This window comes from Vulpes vulpes, chromosome 1 (assembly GCF_048418805.1).
Source record: "Vulpes vulpes isolate BD-2025 chromosome 1, VulVul3, whole genome shotgun sequence".
Taxonomy (NCBI): domain Eukaryota; kingdom Metazoa; phylum Chordata; class Mammalia; order Carnivora; family Canidae; genus Vulpes; species Vulpes vulpes.
Window position 1 is genome coordinate 44711293 of NC_132780.1, and position 21468 is coordinate 44732760.

Consider the following 21468-nt stretch of genomic DNA (forward strand, 5'->3'; position numbering starts at 1 on the left):
ATTGGTAGTTCTTATTTGCATAGATTTCACCAGTCATGTCCAGCTACAGCCATGAAGTAGACCAAAAGTGGGGTTTAACCAGGCTTGGTCTTTTTCTAGTCCAGGATGAAGGACGAAGAAAGGGAAAAGATGTGAGTGTATGTAAGGTAATGATTACTGTATTGTGTGGAAGGAGAGAATTGAGGTAGAGAGAAACTTTACTGTTTTAATACTTTTTTAAAATCTGGTGAACCTAGAACATTATAGGCCTATATTCCTCATGAGCAAAGATGTAGAAATCCTCAACAAAATATTAGCAAACTAAATTCCACAATACATTAAAAGAATCATACAGCATAATGAATACACCAGAATTCACTCCAGGGATGGGGATGGTTCAACATTTGCAAATTAATCATTGTGATACACTGCATTAATAAAACAAGGGATAAAAATCATATGATCGTCGATGTAGAAGAAGCATTTGGCAAAATTCAACATCCATTTATGGTTTAAAACTCTCAAAAAGTGAATATACAGGGAATGTATTTAAGAATAATAAAGGCCATGTATGACAAGCCCACAGCTAACATCATACTCTGGTGAAAAGCTGAAAGCTTTTCCTCTAAGATCAGGAACACATCAAGGATGCCCACTCCTGCCACTTTTATTCAACGTAGTATTAGAAGCCCTGGCCAGAGCAATGAGTCAGGAAAAAAGAAATAAAAGGCCTACAGATTGGAAAGAAAAAATTTAAAGTATCCCTGTTTATAGAGGGCATCATATTATTTATAGAAAACCCTAAATAATCCATCAAAAAATATATATAACTGTATTTATTAGTATTAAAAGTACTATATATATATACTACTAGTATAAAAATACTATATATAGTAAGATACTACTAAGATATATATATGTAGATATACATATCTATATATATGTATATCTACATATATAGAGAGAGAAAGAGACAGAGATAGAAAGATATTACTCAGCCACAAAAAAGAATAAAATGTTGCTGTTTCTGACAATATGGACTTCAAGGCCATTATTCTAAGTGAAATAGGTCAGAGAAAGACAAATACCTTTCATATGTGGAATCTAAAATAGCTAGCTAAAACAGACAAACCAAGCTCATAGATATAAAGAATGGATTGGTGTTTACCATAGGTGGATATGGGTGAACTGTTTCTGTGTTTTATTTTTTAGTTTAAATAAATTGAGAGGAAAAAATGTTAAGACTTCCCTAACCTGCTTTCCTTAGAATCTCCCAAGGAGTCCTGGGTTTCTGACATAAACCTCTCTGGAGCTAAGCTCATTTGTTGGCTGGTGATGATGGACAACTGCATAGGCCAGTCAACACTCAGACCCTCTGTGATGATTTCTCTCCTGCATCTTCCTCCATAGTGTTTAAATTGACATCTCTCAGCTGGGAGACTTCTGACCTAAACCCTTCTTCAGCCGGTCTGGATCCTTAGGCCTCCACTTGAGGAATATTATGCTACAATTTTATGAGGTAAGTGAGTACCCTTGTCTGAGGCAGTTTGGGTTCTTACTTTGTCTTATTGAAAGAGCTGGTTAAAATAGGGTATCCTGAAAAAAATAGTTTTGCTGTAATACTTATTTTGGAAATGTGAATATGGTTTAGCATGATATGTTGAGAACAATGAAAAAATCTAACGAATACGGCTTGAGAGTGTAGATCTTGAAGTTGGGGCAGGAAAGGAGTGGAAGGGAGTATTTGTTGCCTAATTTTATAAAAGCAGATTTCATATTTTGTTGAGTCTTGGCCAAGACATATTAGTTAAGATAGGAGCAAAACCTTTAAAGTGGTAATAAAATAAAGTTAGTAGTTACTACTACGTTGTCTCAGATTTTTAACTAGGGAAGATAGCTGGCTATGAATGAGAAGACTGGAAAATAATCTTTCCAAACAAATATGATTCGGGATAAGGTTTGTTGTAGGATTGATCATTTATCAGCAAAGCTAAATATATTTAAAATATTTCCAGTATGGTTGGAGGGTCTGTAAACTCAATTACTCCAAACACAGAGTTCTCATTGATGTTCTAAATTTAATGACTCCCAGAAGTCAATGGAGATACCATCTTGTGCTATAGAGTCATATAGAATTTTCCCAAGGGTACCCACTTTGAAATCCTAGCAGAATACTTTAAAACTGCTATATATTATTTAACACAAAATATTTAAGTTAAGAAACATAAAATATGAAGACCTGTGATCCTACCTCCAACTTTACTAGTAAAATTGAGGCTACCTCTACTCACTCTGCCCTAACTTATCACCATTATTCTATATTTTGTTTATGATTTCCTTGTTTTCAAAAAAATTTCTTACTTGAGATTATATCTACACAATATATTATTTGTTTCCTTGCATTTGCATGATTATACTGCATGTATTTTCACTTGCTTCTTTTGTTCAACGTTTTGTTTGTGAGATCCATCCATGACACTGAGCTCATACATGTTCACTGCTATATAATATCCCTCTGTTATGAACAGTTTGTCTCTCCTCCTGTTCAAATGGATGGGTTGTCCTGCTTCTAAAAGTTCTTCTCTCTTACTCAAGGACTTTGCTTCTGTAAGTATCTTATATTTTGCCTGCATCATTTTTCTCTCTCTACTGAGCATTTCTATCAACTTATAAACATGCAAAAATATCTCACATCTTGAACTAAAAATCAGACCTCAACTTCCTACCCAAAATCATCCCATGATTCTGTTCCTCTTTTAGCAAAAGTTATGGAAAGAGATGCATATCATTATCTCCACTTTTTTATTTCCTTCTTTCTCTTAAGCTACTTCAATCAGGCTTTTGGGTTATTTTGGATTATTCCATCAATCAGTATTTCTATTATTCCAAACAGAATTTTCATTTTTCTGATATCAGTAATCAACTCTTAGTTCCCATCTTTTCAATCTTTTAGCAACATTAGACACAATTAGAGATGCCTTTCCCCTCTCCCTCTTCAAGAGCAGGTATGACTGCTGTGAATTTCAGACTTTTCTATACTAATTGTTCACAATCCTCACCAAATGTTTAGGAAGCACATCAATTACCCTGACTAGAAAAAAAGTTTTGATTTCTCAGAAAAGGGCATCACTGTTCGACTCTTTGCTCAGGCCAAAAAGCTAAGATTATTTTTTATTCCATTCTTTTGTTTATACTCCACATCTAATCCAGTAATCCTTCAGAATATTTCCACATTCTGATCCCTTTTCACCACTGCTTCAGTCACCTTGCCCTAGCCACATTTACATAGCTTTCAACCTGGCCTGCTTGCCATCTTGTCTCCTGATAGTCAAGTCTTCACAAACCAGCCAGGGCAATCTTTGAAAAACACATATCAAGTCCTGTTTTTCTCTGTGCCCAGTAAGAATACAAGCCAAACTCCATAGTCAGACCTATAAGAATTTATGCAACTTGGCCCCTAGCTATTTTTCCAATCTCTTCTCTAAGCCTATCTCCTTCCTTACTGCAGTATGTGACACATATGGTTTTCTTGCCTTCCACAAACACACTAAGGTCATTCTCACATGCTGTTTTCCCCTCCCTGGAACACTCTTCCAAAAAACTTCACATGGCTGACCCTTTACCCCTTTCATGTTTGCTCAAATGTCACATCTTCGAGGCTCTTCTCTGTTCCCTTTATCTACAAACCACTTTTTGGCCAACTTTTATTTCTTCACCCTGTTATATCTTTCCAAATAGAATGTATTACTATGTGACACTATTATTACTGTATTGCATCTGTAATTAATTTATTATTTGACTCTCTATCTAGAATATAAATGTTATGAAGGCAGAAACTTCTCTTTTTCGCCACTAAATACCCAGGACCTGGAACCTAGATGGAACATAGATTCTTCTGCATTAGTTCTTTATTTCAATCAGTATACTTTCATTATCATCATGTTATAATTAATAAGGTCATTCAGAACAAGCATATCTCAGGAGATAAGAGATTAAGGTATACATATTCAATTTTATTCCTGAATCTTTTTGGTTAGTCCATTTCTTTGCAACACACAGCCATTATGTGTGTTCACTGGAACTGATTAATTTTTACAATTCAGGTGATAGCTCATACCTTTTCTAGTACTCTGAATTACTCAAAATTTCCAGTGTTCACTCTTTTATACATACATAAGTATATGCAAATGTACACTTTAAATAAAACTACATACTTAGAAGAAACAAGACAAGGGTATATACCTACCCTTACATCAGAACTAATAGCTAATATGTACTGTGCCCTTAGTATTTATTGAGCACTTACTATGTGCCAGGCATTATTATAAGCACTTTACCTGTATGTAATTGCTTATTTAATCTTCACTAAAGCCCATGAGGTCCTGTTATCCCAATTTTTCTACTGAGAAAACTGAGGCCACATAAGTGAAGAAACTTGCCCAAGGCTACAAGATCTATATTACAATCTTTTGTGTCTATGAATGTTGTGACATTTGACTCTTGCAGCTTCTGTCCAGGATAAAGGGCAACCAATGTGTCAGTTTTCAAGGACAAGTAAATTCATTAAAAATGCATATATTGGGATCCTTCTGAGCTGCACTTCTGTCTCTGCCACTCTGCCACCTACACCCTCTTTCCAGTCCCAAATCTTCATGTGGGACTCTCAATCCTCTCTCTCTCCATAATGGATCCTTTCTCAATTTAATTTTTCTTACCTTTTCCTTATGGACTATACTTGACTCTTCTTTGACCTCCCCAACTGGAAATTCAGTGAGACCTCTATTCTACTCTCTGCATTGTTTTATCCCTGGATAAACCTTCACCACTGTCAAACAGTGTGACTGTAAGCAACTTGCTTAACTTCTCAGGGACAGTTCCCCAATTGTGAAAGAAAGGGAGAGTGGATTAGATGAACCTATAAAGCACCACAAATTCAAAGGTCTTAATTTTTAAAATTTTGTTAATATGTCAAACTTTCAGAAAATCTGTAATTATAATACAAAGAAATCTTAGCTGCCAATACTCATTACCTCAAACTTCCAAATGTTAACATTTTACTACATTTGTTTTATATCTATCTATCCACCTAGCTATACTTTTTAAATTTTTTTGAAATTATACACATGATACCCTTTTACTCCTAATACTTCAGTGTGTATTTTCTTTAAAAAAAAGGAATTATGTTACATACCACAGCATAATTAAAAATGCTAGGAAAATAACACAGATAAAAAAACTATTATATCTATTATATATTGTATAGTCACTTTGAGTCTTTTTATTTTATGTCAAATGATTAAAAATGGATTGTGTTTTCTAATGTTCTTCTAACAGGTGTGTTTTGAAACTTCTCAGCCTTTCAACAAAACCTTGATACCATTAGTCTTTTCTGTGGATTTGTTTTCATAATGATACTTCCTCTATCTGTCTGGATTCTTGGTTGTATGCCACTCAAACTATCTTAGTCTATCTTAAGTAAAATATCAAAATTAAAAGGGGAATATAGGAAATATATTAAGATTCATAGAATCACTAAAAGACCAGAGAACCAAAATGTAAAAATATGCAGGAAACATGAATAGCTACTCAGCCAGGATCCAGACTTTGATCATCAGGAGTGAGAGGTCATAGTGGAAAGTTGGTTTGACCAATACCTAACCCCCAAGACCATATGTGAAGTAGCAGAGAGTCAACTTCCTGTAAGATAACTAGGGTGCTCCTGGGAAGAGAAATTGAGGAATAGTGTACTTATATATTCATTAACAAGAAAAAATATACAGCTCATTTTAAACAGGACATACCAATATTTTCTCCTTAGACTTGTAAAAGACTGACACTAAAATCCAAATATGAATATAGCTAAAATCTATACCAAAAATTATGAGGGCAAATGCTCACAGCAACTAAATATTTATTTCAAAGGAAGCCTCCCTCTGCTGAGAAAGAAAATTCACTTCAGAAAAGAGGTTTGCTTTTGCAGAGAGCTTTAATATATAAGGACAGCATTGCTTCCCCATACCTATTCCTCTAGCATCAAGGAAAGTTAAAAAATAAATAAATAAATAAAACAATAACCTCACATAAGATTTATTAGAGTTCAGTTAAATGTACAAATGAAACATCTGACCCAGTCAGCAATGATGTCCATTAGTTGTTCTATGTAATATTTCAAGAGAGTAATATCTGGAACACTAAATAAATAAATTGAAAAGATCTCATGAAACTATGAATTCTAAAGAACCCGACCCACCTCTCATGACCTCTTTGAACCAAAAGATCACATATAAAAAATTAATGGGACAAAGAAAGAAATTTGACAAAGAAATTGAAAAGGAGGGGAAATTACTACATGTAACCACAACTGGGGACAGATTGTATCACAGTATTATTAGAATTTGGAGGAAAACATTATTATTTTTTAAATTGAATTGGATTATTTATTACAGTTCTAAAAAGTATTGAACATGAGGAAGATTCCTAGCAAATATTAGATTATACCAGGAAATAATGTATATGAGAGGAGCGTCTCAGAGATAAATCTCTATATAAACATTACAAATATTAAATTTTTCTTCTTGTAGCTCCAATCTGATAAGAATTGCTCTTATATTTTATAAATAGCAAGGAATGTAATTCTGCTTTCTTACCTTTGTAGATAGGAGCAGTAATGTTTTTCAGAAACTGACAATGGTGGCATTTTATGAGTTTAGTCAAGTTGGTGACCATTGGGAGGGAATTTGAATAAGGAACAGAAGAACTCTCCTGTGGGCAAGAGTGGCTTTCTATTTAGTTGTGGAGTTTCAGCTAATTAACTCCTTCCACCCCAGCTTCTACCTTCCAAAATCTTATTCAGCTCCTCTGGGAAGCCTCCCTAAAAGCCCTAAATAAGGATTTTTTTTTTCCAGAGCTCCAGGCTTCCCTGATACCTTTTGATATAAATGTATCACTGTGGTTTTGTTTTGTCTTGAATGATAGAGCATTATGGTATCTATTTTCTTTAATAGTGTATAATGTCTTTGAAAGCAAATGATATAGTTTGGGAATATAGGTGAGGTATGGCACTGTTGGTGGGGTAAGGTCTAGAGTAGATGGCCAAGAAATAATTCTTGAGACATCTTTGGTGGAAAATGGTGCTTTTATTAAAGCACAGGGACAGGACCCATGGGCAGAAAGAGCTGCTGCACCAGAGTTGTGAGGGATGACTGATTATATACTTGTGAGTTGGGGATAAGGAAAAGGGGAGGTTTTCAAAAGAATTTTTGTATGGTAAAGAGGACCTACAAGATACTGGAGGTCTTCCCATTGTCAAGTTAAGGTTGTTTTTCCCTCTAGAAAAGCATTAACATTAAGAAAGTTGGGAGCTTCCTTCTGGGAGTTAGGTTGTTGATAAGAAGCTCTTTTCCTGTAAATCACTAAGACATTTACAAACTGAGGGAGACTCAGGTCTTGCTGGACTGGAATCTCTATAAATTAACCATTTGTTTTTTCCATTGTTTTTTGAATGTCACACATATCCCACCTGGGAGTAAGGGAGTGGTTTGTGAGCTATCAGCTTGTACTTTGTCCTCAGCTTGCCTTCTGCTCTCTCATCAGCAAATACTGTACACAAACACACACACACACACTGGAATAACAGACTTAATTTTCATGTAAAGTCTAGGTGATCTTTAAATGTTATAGAAATACATGTTTGTTTGTTTCCCTTCCTTGCCCTTCCCACACAGGAAAAGCCCAGATTGCCTTGCAGGTCATAGTATCTATGCAATCCTGGTCTAAGCTTCTGCTTTAAAATAATGATGGTCCACAAGGACCCAAGAAGTCAAATAGATTTACTTCCTGCCATTCCTTGGATATTAGTGATATAAATTGCATCCCCGCTGCTTGTGTCCTGGGTGTGCGGAAAATGCAATCTAGTATGAAAACGTGGACACAATTTTACAACACTCTGCAGAATTAAGTCCAGTTTGCTGAATACTGGGCAAAGAAGAGAGAGAGAATTTAAACCAGTGTCAGGGAGTCTTGGAAAATGAGAGGTCTTCTGAACGAGAATGGGACAAATTCATTAAAATGAAACCACTTCAAGCCATATGGCTCCAAGTACTGTGGAATGAACATATACCTGAATAGAAAATCAAGGTGGTCTCCGAAGCTTTTGTCTTGATTTCTCTTGTTATGCCTTAAATGAATGTAAAGGCTTTTATAATGCTCAGACCAAATAAAACCACCCTTGCCACTATTGTACTTCAAATTTATGTAAAAAAAAAAAAATAACACAGTGAGTATACCCTGCTTGTTTGCTAACAAGCACAACTAACATTGCCCAATTATCTAAAAACTGGAAGAGAAAGTCATTTTCCTCTTTAATGCTGTTAGATGTTTTTATAAGTGTGAATAATTGGAGAATTTTAACACAGAAAGTATCCTATGAATTTTTGGTAGTAATTATGGTGTGAAGGTCTGACCTTTTCAGCATTCTTATATGCTCTGCCTTGAGTTCCTTGAAGGTTAATGCTGTACATCACTGGTCTCATAAAGCATTGCTGGAAGATTTGAGGGCAGAATTTGTGCATGATTATTTCTCATTCTTGTGGGTTGGAGGCTTTGAATGAGTTTTTCTTCTGATGCTGGTCTCAACTGACTGGGTCTACTGGCAGGAGGCAAAGAAACCCCAAAAACCTTGTGTGTTACTCACATGCTTTTCCAGAGACAGACCCCAGAAAGAAGATGCTGAGAGCAGCTTCTTGTTTGGATCAGCCCTCTTCCTTCTGTGTGCTTGTTCTGTGATATATTGGAACCCATGTCCATCCATGGTCCATGCTTTCAGCATTTTATTCCTGCCTCCTGTCCGGTAGGCATATGTGAGAATACCAGTGGTCTGGAGACATTTGGAGAAAATCTTTGTGTCTACTCAGTCAGCCGAACTCTTTTATGCCATTCCATTAAAGCAAGTCTAAGTTTGTATGCTGTGTTTGTAAATACAATAATTCTGTAAATCCAAAGCTGGAAATATTAGGCTTTAGGCAACAAAATGGGACATGTGCATCTAATTAAGCTAAAATTCTACTTACAATTTAAGTCTGGATTTCTTTTTTATAATGAGTAGGGGGAAATTTTGATTAATATTTTGAATCCTCATGCAAATCTTGGATCAAATGTTTAAAAAACAAATGACCTCACATGTAATTTTGCACACAAAAATTGTTATAGAGCAAAAGTATTTATGGAAGAGAGTATGGAAAAACTCAAGTTGTGGATTTTCCCCCCACGTTAAAGTTTAAAATTGCATAAGTAAGTTTGATTATAAAGAATACTAAAGATTAGATACCTCTTTTATTGAGTTAACTTCAAAATTAGGTGGGTGAAGTACAGCTACATTTCAAGAGACATTTCACATTCAATTGGTACTTTGGCCTTGTAGTTTATTGAGAAGTCAATTCAATTTTACAAATCATGGAGGCAGGTAAGTAAGTCCATGCTGACCTAATAGTCAAGCCATTTGAGGTTCACCTGTAACTAGTTTCTATACACCTTGTTGTGGTCATATTATATTCAGCTGGGAAGGAGCTGTGTCTGAATGTAGTGAGGATTTTATTTTTCTTTTAATGTGCCTTGCAAGATAGAGTGCTTCAACTACCAAATATGTACCCACTGAATTGCTTTGAGGTTTGTTCTTTATATACTGTATGGAATTGTGGGGAAAGGAGTCTCTATTGACTTGAGCTGGCAAAACCAATATTTTAATTCAAATAGAGCACTCACCTGGGAAATTGGTGTATTTGGGCTATAGCCCTTACCCCAACCTTGTTTTCTTTCTTCTCTCAGCCTCATTGTAAATAAACAAATAATTGACATTCACTTACAGCTTGCTGTCTTTTTAATTGAAAGCAGTATGTCACTGTATTTGGGTTATATATTGAAAATGGAAGAATCATTTAGATTTTTTTTTTCCTTGAGAGGATTTGGAAGAGGTCTTTACATCTGTAACAGTAAGATAATTAAACCTCTGAAGTTGTCATGTAAAACATTTTCTCGAATTACCTTCGGAAGACTGCAGGTTTATTTTAACAAATGTTTAATTGTAAGCAACAACAAAAACAAAACCACCACTATGGTGTTTTGTGTTGTTTTGTATTTTATGTTGCTTGGGGAAAAAGGACATAAAAATACCTTTTCAGAAAACATGATGGATCTATACCAGGAGGATGAAATTACAGAACTTGAAACATATGGTCTAGCTAAAGTCCTTCTCCTTAACTCACTCATCACTCAGGAAGCTGCCTCAATAGCAATCTAAAATTGACCATTTCAGGAAAAGCAAACCTCAGCCTTCTCCAGAGGGTCCAATCTGGGTTGTGGTCTATTTTACTACCAGTAATTTTAAATCTTCTTGGAAACATTACCTTTCTAATTTACTGTAAATTTTGACGGATCTGTGAAACCACACTTGAGATGTTGGTAAACAAGATAGATATGTAGAGTATGGATTGAAAGGAAAACAAGCAGTACTAAATAAAACTTAAAAAAAAAAATTGCAGTGCAAACCTGAAAATCATCTGGCTCAAGTTACTTCATGAATTGCCATCCAGCAAAAAGTCCATTGATGGTGGGTTTTTTTTTGGTTTTGTGTTGTTTTATGTTTACCTGTGGACCTTTCAACAAGTTATTACAGGACCTAATGCCACTGGAAAGTCATAAACGGTGACACTTCAAGAGAAAATAGGATCTCCTCATATTTACCCCTCAGAAATGTAGGGGCCCAAGGGGGTCATCCAGGGAGACCAAGTAGGCAAAGTTGTAGCACTTGTCAAAGTATTTTTCTTCTTAAATAAGGATCTGTCTCACAGTCTTCTTAAGAAGTTGGAATATTGCTGATTCTCTAGGGCAGTTCTGACTTTATTTATAAAGTAAAGGATGTTCCATACCAGGACCCTTCTTGGTTGATAAACAGAAAACAAAACACAACCAAGTCTCATCACTGTGACCTGGAAGGGTCAATTGAGTTTCCCTGTGGTTGGTTTTATAATATAAAGTCTAGGTTTAAAAAAAAAAAAAAGTCTAGGTTTAAAAAAAGCTAAAAGATCTCAATAGATATTTGTTAACTATTTATTGTGGAGCAATTCAATAGACTTGGAAAATACAGTACTTTATAGTATGGCAGCCATTATCACTGATAATTTTTTCCACATAGAATGACACTAGAAGATATTTTATTAAAATATAAGAAAAACAAAAAAAAGATGATAGATCCTTCTTGACTATAAAACTTTAACAGAGGAGGTTTTAAAATATCCCATTTCAATACATAGTTACCAACTAGTTATAGAAACTTCCAGTTAAAAGTGGTAGAATGAACACATGCATTTACTTTCACTCCTTTCTAACCCTCTACTAAATCAACAGTAAAGATATATATCTATATATCTTTAAAATTGTGAACAAAAAAAAAAAAAAAAAAAAGGGATCCCTGGGTGGCGCAGCAGTTTGGCGCCTGCCTTTGGCCCAGGGCGCGATCCTGGAGACCCGGGATCGAATCCCACATCAGGCTCCCAGTACATGGAGCCTGCTTCTCCCTCTGCCTGTATCTCTGCCTCTCTCTCTCTCTGTGTGTGACTATCATAAATAAATAAAAATTTAAAAAAAATAAAAATAAAAAAATAAAATTGTGAACCTACAAGGACAAAGCAAAAAAGAGGACCAATCTACAAGTTCTAATAGCTGAATAACAAAAATTTCTTTTTTTTTTTTGATGCAAACACACGAGGGTTTATAACAAAAATTTCAAAAGAGAGAATGAATAGGGACAATGAAATGTATAAAAAATCATTAAATAAATGATTCAAGATCATTTCCTATAACTGAAAGTTATCAGTTTCCAGAAAGAATGGGCTTGCACAGTGCCTTGAAAATAGATAATAGCACCATACCAAGGCATGTCACTGTAAAGTTTCAGAATATGATGGATAGAGAGAGGAGTCAAATGAATTCCAGAGAGTAACAACAACAACAATGATGATGTCATACAAGAAACAAGAATCAGACTGGATTCAGACCTCTGCACCCAACACCAGATAGTAGAAGATAATAGAGCAATACTTGCAAAATCTGAGGAAGAATGATTTCTGGTTTATGGTTCTATATCAACCAAACTTTCAATTAAATGTAGAAATAGCATAAGTTCATTTAGTGACAGATAACTTCTCAAGAATTTACCTTTCAAAAATTATTGAAGTTATGGAATTATGTGATCTACAAGTAAACAAGTAAATCAAAAGCAATACAACACATTAAATCCAGAAGACGAGCAATCTAACATAAAAGATAGACAAACATAATCCTAAAAAGGAAGAAATAAACTCCCAGGATGAGAGCTGTACAGCAGGTCTGGAGAGCAACCACAGCAAAAGGGAGCTGGTCAAAAGGCTCTGAGAGATTTATTTAATTAGTAACATTGACCAAATACCTAATGAATCTGAGTATATTAAGATTTTTTCAACTGCAGGATAGTTTAGATATGTTAGTGATGAATGTTTAGAAACTTAAGCAATGAAACACAATCATTAATATCTTAGGAAATATAAATGTCAACAACAAAAATAACAAAATTAGAAAAATATAAAAGTAATTATATTAAACTACATGACTCAACTGTGCATAGTATTTAGTCATAACAATGTAAGCACTGGGTATTGATCTAGCCAAAATTATGACTTTTCTCTATTGCCATGAGAGGGCTGAGGAAATGTATATATGTGTAAAGGATATGGAGAGAAATAAAGTTGCCTCAAAAGTAATGTCAATAAATCAAGCCACAAATGTAAAAAGCTGGAGTAGTGTGTTGTACCAGTTATTTAAAGATATGAAGATAAACACCAAAAGAACAAGCTGAAAGATTAAAAGTGTTCTGAGAGCTGGAATTTGGGGAAGGGGTGTTTGTCTAGAAGACTTATTGTTTGTCCTAGCATAGAACTAGCTACTTGCCTTTAAACCATGTGTCTATACAATCTTAAAATATTAACTAAAAGAACTTGCCAGCAATTTTGCTAATGCCAAATTCATGACAAAACCATTCCAAATTTACTTTAAAATCTACATGCATTTCCTGAAATTATGAATTCAGTACTTTTAATAATACATTTATCATCAATACTAATGCTACTTGATTATTAACAAAATTATGCTCATTTTAGGGAAATATTATTTATATAATTATAACTAGAATTGCTAACATGATAATCATGTAATCATCTAGGCTTATTATTAAACCCTAGAAATAATAGCATTATTATGTGAAAATAAATGTCATAAACCATCACTCAATCTGAAGCCACAAATACAAATCCATTCATTCACATTTTAGATAGAAATATAGTTGGATATATAATATCTTGCAGATTTAGAGTTCAAGAGTTCTAATTTCTTCTTTACAAAGGTGGCTACATGGGGACTCCGGGGTGGCTCAGTGGTTGAGCATCTGCCTTTGTCTGAGGGCATGATTCCAATCCCGGGATCGAGTCCCACATCAGGCTCCCTATATGGACTCTGCACCTCCCTCTGCCTGTGTCTCTGCTTCTCTCTCTCTCTGTCTTTCATGAATAAATAAATAAAGTCATTAATAAAAGGAGGCTACATGTATGTTGAAGAAACAAGTAGTCTGAAAAAATGTATTGGACACTGATAAAGGCTCTAATAAAACATTGTATTTTCATTCTTACCTTACAAATGAAAATTTTAGGTAGCTAGAAATTAAAAGCTTTAGGTAGCCCAAAACATCCAAATTTACCCCACTAACCAGTGGCTATGCTAAGATACAAGTGTTCTTTCAGAGATTAGGAGTCTATATGAGCACTGAGAAGTATGAGCTTGGTCATTACCACCTTCTTGAGGCTTGCCCCTTAATTGTCAGTTAACTGTGACAATATTATTTTGAACAAAACCCCTTTAGGTAAAATGGTCATAATCTCGCCTATCTAATTAAAGACTTCCACCAAATTAATATAATCCTTATGTAATACAATTCATTTACATTATCTTTTCTCTAAAAAATCCTAAGATATTCTAATATGGCTTTTTATACCAATATGATTCACATGACCTAGATAGAGTCTCCTCTAAATCTGGTATCTGGTTTTTGTTTCAGTGTTTAATCCTGGGAATGAAACCTTTAAAAGCTAACTCTGAGAAATTGATAGGAATTTATCAATATAATGAAAGTGGGACTTAACCAGATCCAGTGATTTTTCTTTGTCCAAACACTCAACTTGATTATTTCTAGATTTTGATTCATCTATTGAATGCTTGCAATGTGAAAAATGCTAGTGATAGTCTAATTGATAAGTTTCATTACTTAGAGAAGAGTAAAGTAATTATTTATTGAATGCCCTCTGTGTGCAAGGAACACACACACACACATATATATATATATAATCTGATTTAATTTGTATGAACAACTATAATGCAGGTATTATATCTCGGTTTTAAAAATAAGAAAATTGATGGGTGCCTGGGTGGCTCAGTTGGATAAGCATCAGACTCTTGGTTTCAGCTCAGGTCATGATCTCAGGGTCATGGGATCAAGCCCTGAGTAAGGCTCCAGCAGAGCTCCAGGGCTCCAGAGCTCCAGGGCTCCAGGGCTCCGAGCTTAGCGTGGAGTCCCTTTACATTCTTTCTCTCACGCTCTGCCCTTACCCACGCTCATGCTACCTTCACCTCTCTCTAAAATAAATAAAGTCTTTAAAAAATAAGTAAAAATAAGAAAACTTTTAATCCCAGTTGTTAACTTGTTTAAAGTCACAGAGCTAGTAAGAGGAATTTGTATCTGTGTCTAATATGCATTTACTTATTGAATATCTACTGAATGCTAAGTTTTATATTAAAAAGCTAAAAACACAATTAGCACTATTGAACTACACGTTTAAAAGTGGTTAAAATGGTTTAAAGTGTCAAATTGTATATTTACATATGTGCAGTATTTTGTATACTAATTATACCTTAATAAAGCTGTTTTTAAAAAGCTAAATGTAAAAAGGTTAAAATGTCTTTTAAAAGTCCCTATATTTTACCTTGGTTCATATGTCTTATATATGGATATTTTAGGAACTCTTTTGATTTAGGAACTATTAGACTGTTTCAGAGATAACAATAAACCAAAAATATCAAAGATGCAGCATGATGATAATTTTGTCTCTTAACTGTGGTCTCTTACTTTGCAGGTGAATAAAAACACTGAGATTTTGGAGATGACTAAAAGATTTTAAGAATTAAGGAGATGGCATTGATTTATAAAGATGATAGAGAAGTTCTTGAAAAGAAGCAGTCCATTAGGGATTGAAAGAATGAAAACAAAAAAGAGGATGGATGTTTTTAAACTGAGGTTAAAATAAATTACTCTCTAGGGGGAATGACATCACTTAGGTAAGATTACCCAAAATGATTAAAGAGTTGAGAAATACCCCATTGAGAAAGGGCTAAACCATCTGAGATAGCTTAGTGTAAAAAGTGGAAACTATAAAATTATATATTAGTGAATAGTTTTGGGGTTCATACAAGGTTATTATTTAGAAGGATTTTTTGCTTTCATGACGTCTGGACATAAAGAATTCACTGATGATATAGCAAAGGGAGTTTTTGCTAAATGTGATGGAGGTTATTAAAAACCGAATAAATTTACCAAGCAATGTTGCAGGCTGTCTTCAAGGGAGACTGTTACATACATACTTTTTCCAGCCATCTGGAATAGTTTCTATGTGATACTATAGGATACCAGGTGATGGGAAATAAATCAGGGTACCCGTTAAGTACCCTTCCAGCTTTCTAATTTAAGGCTCAATATGAACTTTCGCTTTGCTTCCTTTTTCAGAATTCTGTGACTGTTGAGTCAAGCAGTAGGGTGTAAGGTACCAGATTTAGATGAGACTGCCAGCACTGCTCTGGGCCTTTCCAGCTCGTGGTGCGGTCCATGGGCAGCATCCCCAGCATCACCTGGGAGCTTCTTAGGTATGTGAGCCCTTGGGTCAGAATCTGTCCTTTAGAAGATTCCCAGGTGATGCATAAGTACATTGAGGTCTGAGAAGCACTGTTCCAGGCCATTGTGTCTATCCCTAGCATAAACTGTCTTTGCCTTTTCCTAAGCAATTTTCTCTCCAAACTGTTTCAAAAGATAATATGGAAGAAATAAAAACATTCTCTTTTGACTCAAATGATGAGAGTGATGGATATACATTGAGTTTTATTGTCCAGTTTCTATTGTATTTGGGAAGTTGTTCTCCAGGGAATCAAAACAGGAGACTCAAAGTTGTCTTCCTCAAAGGCATTAAAGAAAAAAAATCGCTTGGCCATCAGACTTACCATAATAAAAAGGGACAATTTAACATTGTGAAGAAAATTGAGGTTTGGTATAATGGTTTCTAGTTCATAGAAAATGAAAAGCACTGTTTTGTCTCTCTTTGTTTCTGTCCTAGCCTCTGTCTTCTCTTTCTCCCTCCCTCCCTTCCTCTGTCCCCTCTCTCATTGTGTGTTGTGTGTCCATGTGTGCACAGATGTGTGTTTGTATAACCAAAAAGTCTGGGAAACTTGTGCTGTTTTAACTTCAGCATCCTGGCTTTGTTTGAATCAAGATGGAAAGCAAGCTCTTTGGTTTTGAAGAACAATAGAAATTAAATCCAAGAAGTAAAGCTTTGTAAAATATGGTGCAAATCAACCACAAACATTTCAAAGGGCTCCACTATTAAGACAGCATGGATGTGGAGGAAACAACTGAATAACATTCCAGACTAAAATTAAAATCAACTATGTAAGAGGGCCTGGACTTTCACAATGATTATCTGAATTTTGAGTTCTTGTGAGGGAGACTAAAGATGCCTGGATTTTATTTTTTTTTCCATTGGCCTTCCCAAATTTATTTTGAAAAAGTATTTTAAGCATTGTAGTTCACAGCTCTTTATATGACCTCTGTAAAATAAAATTACTCTAGGTGACTTATACTCTGCTTTTTCCCCCCTTTACTTGTTTCAATGCCCTTGTAAAGAGAGAAGTTTAGGTTGAAGGGAAATGAAATAATTGATGGTAAGCATCATTCTAAAGACAGCACATAATAGAGCTTAAAATATGGAACATTTTCCCTAAACTAATTTAGAAAATGATTACCACTAGAGTGGCCAAGTTAACTCAAACTCATTTAGGCCAATTTGTTGTCTCTGAATGAAGCATGAACTCTGTAGAAGGGGAAGCCTGTTGTAATTTTGCAGTGTTTAAATTTTTCATTAAAATAGCTAAGGCTCTACTCTAAGTATCTCCGTTTCTAGAAGTGACCTTTCTTTTATCAGTTTATAAACTAACAGATAAGAAATACCTCCCATATGATGCTGTACATTTGTCTTGTACTTCTGCAGTAATTAGTGAGGTTTGTGGATGAATTATGCCATTTAACATCTGTTATTAACTATAACCACATTTATTGCCTCATAACAATATCATTACAAGGAAAGCTGTGCAGATGAGAAGCATTTTTGTAAACCCTAATAAGTGTACAATGTGTGTGTAAATATTTACTTTTCCATAATTCTCTCACTGTTTAATTGTGACTCTGCATTCAGCCATTTTAATTAGGTTGAATTTCCAGCTGTTTAGCATTTAGATATTTAAGTGTAATGCTTTGTTGATTTTTTTTTTTGCTTTTAATCTATACTACATGTTAAAGAAGCTCAGTCTGTGCAATATCAGAGCTTTAAACAGGAATTAGGTGAAAAGAATGCTAGCAATGGGATCACAATCTATTCTGGGGCTCTTGGCTACTGTAGATTTCAGTGACTTGCCAAAGTATTTCTTTAAAATGATTATACCACTTGTCAAAATGGGAAAATATATGAAGCTTAACATTAGTATTTTTATGAGGAGCTTGAGTCACTTTTCTTACCTTACTTGCATCTTTAGGTATAAAAGAAACAGCTTAATTAGAAGGTGAAGTGGGGATGTAGCTTTAGGCACCTGGCTAGGGTGAAAATAGAAGCAAATTGTGGGATGAAAGAGACCCTCATCTTGGAGCATTGGTAGTCCTGTTGGAGGAAGAAATGCTCAATTCTCTCCTTCAGTATCCAGAGAGGGCCCTCTGGGTTTGTAGTGCATACAGATGTACTTAGTGTGTATTCTAGTCCTTGGATGTTGTACTTCTTAGGAGTAGAAATGTGAGTGGTTTGATGCATCCTGAACTACTCTCTGGTGGTGGTGGTAACATGGTGAAAGATGGTTAGGAGGCCAAGGTGGAGCAATGCATAATGGAGAAAACCTGATTCAGAGCAGGACATGTGTTCACATCCTTTGTGAGAACAGTAGCTGAAGCCCTCTGCCACCTGTGAAGAAAAACAGCAATAGCAATAAGACCCAACACATATATCACCATTGATGATGTGTATGCCAAGCACTCTTTTAAGTGCCGTACATATATTTGTTCTCTTAATCCCCATGACATGAGGTGAGTTGTATCATCATTGCTATCTGAATCATCAGCATCATCACCATTATCACCATTTTTCAGATGAGGAAAGGGGCACAGAAAGATTGAACGACTTAACCAAGGTCACAGAGCTAATAGGCCATAGTACCAAGATTCAAGCCCAGAGTATCTGGCTCCAGAGTCTGTGCTAATAAACACTGTTCTCTATTGCTTCCCCTGATGACTATGTGAATAACTCATATTCCTTCTTGAGTCATTGCCATGTGACACACCCTGCGTTAAAACTTTTTCATGTGTTAACTTACTAGATCCTCATAAAAATACTGCAAGATCAAGATGGGTATGGTTTTGTTCATTTTCCAGGTATGAGGACTCCAGTGAGTGAGTAGGAGAACCAGTTCTTGGACTGTGGCCGGAGTCTACCTACAGGTTGGCTTTAATGGCAACAAGACTTAGTCCACAAATCTTTCTTTGGGGAATGTGGTCCCACATATGGGAAGCTATTGCAGCAGTAAGTACAGGAAAGGAGAAACTGGAGTGGAAGCTTGCTGGGCACACTGTAGATGGTATCACAGGCCTAGGAAGCCACAAGACAGGGCCTGGAAACATACTGCTATGTGGACAACTGTCCAGGGGAGTATAATGGAATCTCCCAAGTACTTCCAGAGGACAGAAGGAACTTGAGGAAGGACCAGATTATGCTGATTACAATGATAGAATTTGGATCCAGCAATTTAGATCTGGTTTTAGTTGTTTTTACAATTAGTAACCACATGTCTTGATTTGTAACCTTTCAAATTCTGGGAAAATACTTCTAACAGTAACATTGTTGGGTCATTTGTAATATTACCACCCTTACCCCACCCCAAATTCTTATGCAGTGAAAACCAGACCCAGTATTTGGTAATGAGACCAGGGAAGGAAAAAAGGAGGTGGCCAGGAAACCAGATTGCAACTAAGCACTATAAAGTAAGAGTAGAGAACAATCTAGTTGACCTTTTCCCAGACCCTTGAAGCAAGAGTGAGTAGCTGAAGTTATGGACAAAACCACTTCTGTGGTTAAAACTGCTGCAGCTCTTGGGAGAATCTCAACAGGCAAGAATGAAAGTTTTATTCTGTTGGTAGAGAGTCTGAGCACTTTGAACCAAGAGGCAGCTGGGGAGTTGACACAAACAGAAGAATATATTCTTGATGGGTAGAAGAGGAAGGAGGTCATTGCAAGGCAGTGATTGCCAGGATGGCAAGAAGAGGGCTTCTCAGTGGAAACAAAGTTTGGGAGTAGTGTCCAAGTTTAGTTCATTGGTCTATTGAATTCTTCACAATGCAACAGAAAATAGTTTCAGATGCTCTCTGGGTCTGGAGCTCAAGTTTGGATCACTGTTGACAGTATTGTGAGTCCTTGGGGGCCTTTGGATCCTCCCTCTTTTGAGGGGAGGAGGCAAAAAGGAAAGGACTTATAGTAATAATATGTAGATCTTCAACAACCATTTGGATAATGGAGCAAAGGAAGAAGATAAAAAGGTCAGCAATAATTGCACATTTATATGCTTAAAAGAAAACTCAGGAGAGGGAGCTTATGTTGACAAGGAGATATCATGTTTTGATTTGTATATGGTAAATTTAATGGGTCTCACATTGTGTGTTTTTTCTCCCCAGCCTATCTATGTGGACTTTTCCATTCAGTTTGATATCATCGTGCTGATGTTCTGACTGTAAACATCAGGGAATAAGATTGCTGTCACCTGGGCCAACCAAAAACTGATTACCAGAAATAATCATTGTTCAGTCTGATGCCTGACTTCAGACAGTAGCTTCTTATCCACAGTATCTTTAAGAGCTTCTTTTGTGAATAGTGGAAATTCAAGGCCAATCTGTAAAATTAGCTTCTATTACCACATCAAAGTTGTAGTTTCATTAAATTAGAAGGCATGAAAACTGTCTCCTGCCAAGATCTCAGTTCTTAAGAGAAAAATTCAAACCTTCCAATATTTCCTCATTCTTCCAGGTCATCAAAAATCATTAATATCAACTCCATGACCCCATATCCTCTTCTAAGCAGATACTGTCTTAACAGGCCTCCTCGGCCATTACTAGTACCGATGCTTATATTTATTGGTCTATTAAAATATTAGGTTGATACTTGTGCATTGTCTCTAGACCCACATAGCATCATCTAGCAGAAGGAATCTAACAAGAGTGGTGAGTAATGTCCCAGTTTTAAAAATCAGAATCCCCAAGTTCAATTGAGATACAATGGCCCCACAAGACTACTTGTAGGTAGCATAACCAGGACTGAAATTGGTTTTCTGATCCCTAGACTGATGATTTTTTCACTTTTCCACTTTCAGATCCAACTCCAAAGCTCAAGAACCATTGAAACTGTAAAGACAAAGGCAATCTTGTACCTCTCCGCAAGAAGATACGCAATTCCCAAATTAACTCAGATATAATGTAGGAAGACTTCCACTTATCCTCGAGGTGAGGAAGTTTTTACACTTCACCCGGAGAGATTGAAAAACACTAGACTTCACTAACAGCTCTTCATAACTTCTACACAAATCATGTGAGCCTGTTTCTAAGAATACTTATATCTAACTGTCACACTTGATTTCCTCCTCTCATAAGTAGAGAGGCTTTCTTTGGTAATCCTCAAATCACTTTGCTTCCCACTCTTAGAAGTCATGAGCAGGGCATTTATGGCCCCCATGACATAACTTACAGTTGAGAGCCACAGGGCAGCGATATGGTACTTCCCAGTCTCATGAACACTTTCCTTGGTTCTGGGGATGTCATTGACCTGACAATCTCATTTAAGAATAGCTCACCATCTTAATTTAACCTCCTTCTTCTTGCTTAGTTATGACAACCTGAGGCAACAACAAATTCTAGGGACTTGCCAGTAAGATGATTTTTATAAAGACGTGTTGTTCCTGATAACTGTTACAGTCGGCTAAATTAAATGAGGCCCATTACCGATGTATTGACACCCTGAGTACTCCTAATAGTGGAGCCAGAAAAATGAATGATCTTGCAAATGGTCC

The 21468-nt window shown here is 35.7% G+C and overlaps 1 long non-coding RNA gene across 1 annotated transcript; it reads left to right on the forward strand.

The window, feature by feature from the left end:
- Positions 1-1396: 1396 nt before the first annotated feature.
- Positions 1397-20899, forward strand: LOC140599609 (uncharacterized). The gene is made up of 3 exons (XR_012002453.1): positions 1397-1498; positions 18791-18856; positions 20776-20899. It is a non-coding gene; the product is annotated as an uncharacterized lncRNA (long non-coding RNA).
- Positions 20900-21468: the final 569 nt, after the last annotated feature.